We start from the raw sequence: 7,500 nt of genomic DNA, 5'->3' as shown, positions 1-7,500 counted from the left end.
GAGATGGGGAGACAGAGAGAGAAAGAGAGAGAGAGAGGGAGGGAGAGAGGGCGGGGGAGGAAAGACAAAGCACATGGAGCTCTTTACGCAATCAAAAGGAATTTCCATAAAATCCAAATCCCAACTAAATTCTGGAGCAAAGTTTGTGATTGTATAACCATGCGAACTGCATTATATGAACGTAAGATATGGACTCCACTCAGTAGGATAGACTACACTAGATGTAGATATGGAGTCCGTTAGATAGACTACACTAGATGTGTGATATTGTAAGGTTATTATTACCAGCTTAGTGGGTATACAGTCTGCTCATAAGGTTATGATTACAAGGGTAGAGGTAGAGCAATGAAACAGAAAACGGTTGATGGTGGCAAATACAGTATTTACATTGTTGGTAAAGCTAGCAGAGAGTATGGGCTAGAAAGAGTGCATGACAGTGTGGTGTGGGTGAGTAGGTGTAGAGGGGCAGTGGGGCCATTGCTTTAGAGTAATGTTTATATATCTCCAGACGTGGTTAAAGTCGTGTTTACATATCTCCAGACGTGGTTAAAGTCGTGTCTATATATCTCCAGACGTGGTTAAAGTCGTGTCTATACATCTCCAGACGTGGTTAAAGTCGTGTCTATATATCTCCAGACGTGGTTAAAGTCGTGTCTATATATCTCCAGACGTGGTTAAAGTCGTGTTTACATATCTCCAGACGTGGTTAAAGTCGTGTTTACATATCTCCAGACGTGGTTAAAGTCGTGTCTATATATCTCCAGACGTGGTTAAAGTCGTGTCTATATATCTCCAGACGTGGTTAAAGTCGTGTCTATATATCTCCAGACGTGGTTAAAGTCGTGTCTATATATCTCCAGACGTGGTTAAAGTCGTGTTTACATATCTCCAGACGTGGTTAAAGTCGTGTTTACATATCTCCAGACGTGGTTAAAGTCGTGTCTATATATCTCCAGACGTGGTTAAAGTCGTGTTTATACATCTCCAGACGTGGTTAAAGTCGTGTCTATATATCTCCAGACGTGGTTAAAGTCGTGTCTATATATCTCCAGACGTGGTTAAAGTCGTGTCTATATATCTCCAGACGTGGTTAAAGTCGTGTTTATATATCTCCAGACGTGGCCATAGTGTTAAAGTCGTGTTTATATATCTCCAGACGTGGTTAAAGTCGTGTCTATATATCTCCAGACGTGGTTAAAGTCGTGTTTATACATCTCCAGACGTGGTTAAAGTCGTGTCTATATATCTCCAGACGTGGTTAAAGTCGTGTTTACATATCTCCAGACGTGGTTAAAGTCGTGTTTACATATCTCCAGACGTGGTTAAAGTCGTGTCTATATATCTCCAGACGTGGTTAAAGTCGTGTCTATATATCTCCAGACGTGGTTAAAGTCGTGTTTACATATCTCCAGACGTGGTTAAAGTCGTGTTTACATATCTCCAGACGTGGTTAAAGTCGTGTTTACATATCTCCAGACGTGGTTAAAGTCGTGTCTATATATCTCCAGACGTGGTTAAAGTCGTGTCTATATATCTCCAGACGTGGTTAAAGTCGTGTTTACATATCTCCAGACGTGGTTAAAGTCGTGTTTACATATCTCCAGACGTGGTTAAAGTCGTGTTTACATATCTCCAGACGTGGTTAAAGTCGTGTCTATATATCTCCAGACGTGGTTAAAGTCGTGTCTATATATCTCCAGACGTGGTTAAAGTCGTGTCTATATATCTCCAGACGTGGTTAAAGTCGTGTCTATATATCTCCAGACGTGGTTAAAGTCGTGTTTACATATCTCCAGACGTGGTTAAAGTCGTGTTTACATATCTCCAGACGTGGTTAAAGTCGTGTCTATATATCTCCAGACGTGGTTAAAGTCGTGTTTATACATCTCCAGACGTGGTTAAAGTCGTGTCTATATATCTCCAGACGTGGTTAAAGTCGTGTTTACATATCTCCAGACGTGGTTAAAGTCGTGTTTATATATCTCCAGACGTGGTTCAAGTCGTGTTTATATATCTCCAGACGTGGTTAAAGTCGTGTCTATATATCTCCAGACGTGGTTAAAGTCGTGTCTATATATCTCCAGACGTGGTTAAAGTCGTGTTTATACATCTCCAGACGTGGTTAAAGTCGTGTCTATATATCTCCAGACGTGGTTAAAGTCGTGTTTATATATCTCCAGACGTGGCCATAGTGTTAAAGTCGTGTTTATATTGTATATCTCCAGACGTGGTTAAAGTCGTGTCTATATATCTCAAGACGTGGTTAAAGTCGTGTTTATATATCTCCAGACGTGGTTAAAGTCGTGTCTATATATCTCCAGACGTGGTTAAAGTCGTGTCTATATATCTCCAGACGTGGTTAAAGTCGTGTCTATATATCTCCAGACGTGGTTAAAGTCGTGTCTATATATCTCCAGACGTGGTTAAAGTCGTGTTTACATATCTCCAGACGTGGTTAAAGTCGTGTCTATATATCTCCAGACGTGGTTAAAGTCGTGTTTATACATCTCCAGACGTGGTTAAAGTCGTGTCTATATATCTCCAGACGTGGTTAAAGTCGTGTTTATATATCTCCAGACGTGGTTAAAGTCGTGTCTATATATCTCCAGACGTGGTTAAAGTCGTGTTTATATATCTCCAGACGTGGCCATAGTGTTAAAGTCGTGTTTATATATCTCCAGACGTGGTTAAAGTCGTGTCTATATATCTCCAGACGTGGTTAAAGTCGTGTTTATACATCTCCAGACGTGGTTAAAGTCGTGTCTATATATCTCCAGACGTGGTTAAAGTCGTGTTTACATATCTCCAGACGTGGTTAAAGTCGTGTTTACATATCTCCAGACGTGGTTAAAGTCGTGTCTATATATCTCCAGACGTGGTTAAAGTCGTGTCTATATATCTCCAGACGTGGTTAAAGTCGTGTTTACATATCTCCAGACGTGGTTAAAGTCGTGTTTACATATCTCCAGACGTGGTTAAAGTCGTGTTTACATATCTCCAGACGTGGTTAAAGTCGTGTTTACATATCTCCAGACGTGGTTAAAGTCGTGTTTACATATCTCCAGACGTGGTTAAAGTCGTGTCTATATATCTCCAGACGTGGTTAAAGTCGTGTCTATATATCTCCAGACGTGGTTAAAGTCGTGTTTACATATCTCCAGACGTGGTTAAAGTCGTGTTTACATATCTCCAGACGTGGTTAAAGTCGTGTTTACATATCTCCAGACGTGGTTAAAGTCGTGTCTATATATCTCCAGACGTGGTTAAAGTCGTGTCTATATATCTCCAGACGTGGTTAAAGTCGTGTCTATATATCTCCAGACGTGGTTAAAGTCGTGTCTATATATCTCCAGACGTGGTTAAAGTCGTGTTTACATATCTCCAGACGTGGTTAAAGTCGTGTTTACATATCTCCAGACGTGGTTAAAGTCGTGTCTATATATCTCCAGACGTGGTTAAAGTCGTGTTTATACATCTCCAGACGTGGTTAAAGTCGTGTCTATATATCTCCAGACGTGGTTAAAGTCGTGTTTACATATCTCCAGACGTGGTTAAAGTCGTGTTTATATATCTCCAGACGTGGTTCAAGTCATGTTTATATATCTCCAGACGTGGTTAAAGTCGTGTCTATATATCTCCAGACGTGGTTAAAGTCGTGTCTATATATCTCCAGACGTGGTTAAAGTCGTGTTTATACATCTCCAGACGTGGTTAAAGTCGTGTCTATATATCTCCAGACGTGGTTAAAGTCGTGTTTATATATCTCCAGACGTGGCCATAGTGTTAAAGTCGTGTTTATATTGTATATCTCCAGACGTGGTTAAAGTCGTGTCTATATATCTCAAGACGTGGTTAAAGTCGTGTTTATATATCTCCAGACGTGGTTAAAGTCGTGTCTATATATCTCCAGACGTGGTTAAAGTCGTGTCTATATATCTCCAGACGTGGTTAAAGTCGTGTTTATATATCTCCAGACGTGGTTAAAGTCGTGTTTATATATCTCCAGACGTGGTTAAAGTCGTGTCTATATATCTCCAGACGTGGTTAAAGTCGTGTCTATATATCTCCAGACGTGGTTAAAGTCGTGTCTATATATCTCCAGACGTGGTTAAAGTCGTGTTTACATATCTCCAGACGTGGTTAAAGTCGTGTTTACATATCTCCAGACGTGGTTAAAGTCGTGTCTATATATCTCCAGACGTGGTTAAAGTCGTGTCTATATATCTCCAGACGTGGTTAAAGTCGTGTCTATATATCTCCAGACGTGGTTAAAGTCGTGTTTACATATCTCCAGACGTGGTTAAAGTCGTGTTTACATATCTCCAGACGTGGTTAAAGTCGTGTCTATATATCTCCAGACGTGGTTAAAGTCGTGTCTATATATCTCCAGACGTGGTTAAAGTCGTGTCTATATATCTCCAGACGTGGTTAAAGTCGTGTCTATATATCTCCAGACGTGGTTAAAGTCGTGTTTACATATCTCCAGACGTGGTTAAAGTCGTGTTTACATATCTCCAGACGTGGTTAAAGTCGTGTCTATATATCTCCAGACGTGGTTAAAGTCGTGTTTATACATCTCCAGACGTGGTTAAAGTCGTGTCTATATATCTCCAGACGTGGTTAAAGTCGTGTCTATATATCTCCAGACGTGGTTAAAGTCGTGTCTATATATCTCCAGACGTGGTTAAAGTCGTGTTTATATATCTCCAGACGTGGCCATAGTGTTAAAGTCGTGTTTATATATCTCCAGACGTGGTTAAAGTCGTGTTTATATACAGCCGCGGAAAAAATTAAGAGACCACTTCAAAATTATCAGTTTCTCTGGTTTTACTATTTATTGGTATGTGTTAAAGTAAAATGTACATTTTAGTTTTATTCTATAACCTACTGGCAACATTCCTACCAAATTTCAAATAAAAATATTGTCATTTAGATCATTTATTTGCAGAAAAATGACAATTGGTCAAAATAGCAAAAAAGATGCAGTGTCTTCAGATCTCGTATAATGCAAAGAAAACAAGCTCATATTCATTTTTAAACTACACAATACTAATGCTTACACTTAGGAAGAGTTCAGAAATCAATATTTGGTGGAATAACCTTGATTTAAAATCACAACTTTCATGTGTCTTGGCATGCTCTCCACCAGTCTTTCACATTGCCGTTGGGTGACTTTATGCTACTCCTGGCGCAAGAATTCAAGCAGCTCGGCTTCTTTTCATGGCTTGTGACCATCCATCTTCCTCTTGATCACATTTCAGAGGTTTTTTATGGGATTCAGGTCTCGAAATTGGGCTGGCCATGACAGGGTCCTGATCTGGTGGTACTCCATCCACACCTTTACTGGCCTGGCTGTGTGGCATGGAGCATTGCCCTGCTGGAAAAAACACTTCTCAGAGTTGGGGAACATTGGCAGAGCAAAAGGAAGCAAGTTTTTCTTCCGGGACAACGTTGTACTTTGCCTGGCTGAGGTTTGTAAAAGACCATAAGGATTGAAAAAGCGGACTGCAGGTTCTTCTAAGTTCGTCTTCTCTGATGAGTCCGATTTCACAGTAGGTGCAAGACTCTCTGGCTTGTAGGCCTCTCCAGGTCTCCGTCTAACCATCAGACGACCATGTGTTGGGCAAAGCTGAAAATTGGACTCATCAGAGAAGACGAACTAGAAGACCCTCCAGTCCGCTTTTTTCAATCCTTATGGTCTTTTACAAACCTCAGCCAGGCAAAGTACAACGTTGTCCCGGAAGAAAAACTTGCTTCCTTTAGCTCTGACAATGTTCCCCAACTCTGAGAAATGTTTTTTCCAGCAGGGCAATGCTCCATGCCACACAGCCAGGCCAGTAAAGGTGTGGATGGAGTATCACCAGATCAGGACCCTGTCATGGCCAGCCCAATTTCGAGACCTGAATCCCATCAAAAACCTCTGAAATGTGATCAAGAGGAAGATGGATGGTCACAAGCCATGAAAAGAAGCCGAGCTGCTTGAATTCTTGTTCCAGGAGTAGCATAAAGTCACCCAACGGCAATGTGAAAGACTGGTGGAGAGCATGCCAAGACACATGAAAGTTGTGATTTTAAATCAAGGTTTTTCCACCAAATATTGATTTCTGAACTCTTCCTAAGTGTAAGCATTAGTATTGTGTAGTTTAAAAATGAATATGAGCTTGTTTTCTTTGCATTATTCGAGATCTGAAGACACTGCATCTTTTTTGCTATTTTGACCAATTGTCATTTTTCTGCAAATAAATGATCTAAATGACAATATTTTTATTTGAAATTTGGTAGGAATGTTGCCAGTAGGTTATAGAATAAAACAAAAATGTACATTTTACTTTAACACATACCAATAAATAGTAAAACCAGAGAAACTGATAATTTTGAAGTGGTCTCTTAATTTTTTCCGCGGCTGTATCTCCAGACGTGGTTAAAGTCGTGTCTATATATCTCCAGACGAGGCCATAGTGTTAAAGTCCTGTTTATACATCTCCAGACGTGGTTCAAGTCGTGTCTATACTGTATATCTCCAGATGTGGCCATAGCGTTAAAGTCGTGTTTACATACCTCCAGACGTGGTTAAAGTCGTGTTTACATATCTCCAGACGTGGTTAAAGTCGTGTTTATATATCTCCAGACGTGGTTCAAGTCGTGTTTATATATCTCCAGACGTGGTTCAAGTCGTGTTTATACTGTATATCTCCAGATGTGGCCATAGCGTTAAAGTCGTGTTTTTATATCTCCAGACTTGGCCATAGCGTTAAAGTCGTGTTTACATATCTCCAGACGTGGTTAAAGTCGTGTTTACATATCTCCAGACGTGGTTAAAGTCGTGTTTATACATCTCCAGACGTGGTTAAAGTCGTGTTTACATATCTCCAGACGTGGTTAAAGTCGTGTTTACATATCTCCAGACGTGGTTAAAGTCGTGTTTATACATCTCCAGACGTGGTTAAAGTCGTGTTTACATATCTCCAGACGTGGTTAAAGTCGTGTCTATATATCTCCAGACGTGGTTAAAGTCGTGTTTACATATCTCCAGACGTGGTTAAAGTCGTGTTTACATATCTCCAGACGTGGTTAAAGTCGTGTCTATATATCTCCAGACGTGGTTAAAGTCGTGTTTACATATCTCCAGACGTGGTTAAAGTCGTGTTTACATATCTCCAGACGTGGTTAAAGTCGTGTTTATATATCTCCAGACGTGGTTAAAGTCGTGTCTATATATCTCCAGACGTGGTTAAAGTCGTGTCTATATATCTCCAGACGTGGTTAAAGTCGTGTTTATATATCTCCAGACGTGGTTAAAGTCGTGTTTACATATCTCCAGACGTGGTTAAAGTCGTGTTTATATATCTCCAGACGTGGTTAAAGTCGTGTTTACATATCTCCAGACGTGGTTAAAGTCCTGTTTATACATCTCCAGACGTGGTTAAAGTCGTGTTTATATATCTCCAGACGTGGTTAAAGTCGTGTTTATATATCTCCAGACGAGGCCATAGCGTTAAA

At 40.3% G+C, this 7,500-nt stretch overlaps 1 protein-coding gene across 1 annotated transcript in view; it reads left to right on the top strand.

The window, feature by feature from the left end:
• The window catches only part of slc13a3 (solute carrier family 13 member 3), a gene marked incomplete at both ends in the record, with an annotated part of 27,431 nt that overhangs the window by 10,023 nt on the left and 9,908 nt on the right, over window positions 1–7,500 (top strand). The gene's annotated exons all lie outside the window — the stretch shown is intronic.

The sequence above is a fragment of the Sprattus sprattus genome (assembly GCF_963457725.1).
Source record: "Sprattus sprattus genome assembly, chromosome: 2".
NCBI classification, from domain to species: domain Eukaryota; kingdom Metazoa; phylum Chordata; class Actinopteri; order Clupeiformes; family Clupeidae; genus Sprattus; species Sprattus sprattus.
This window is presented reverse-complemented; position numbering and strand designations above follow the sequence as displayed.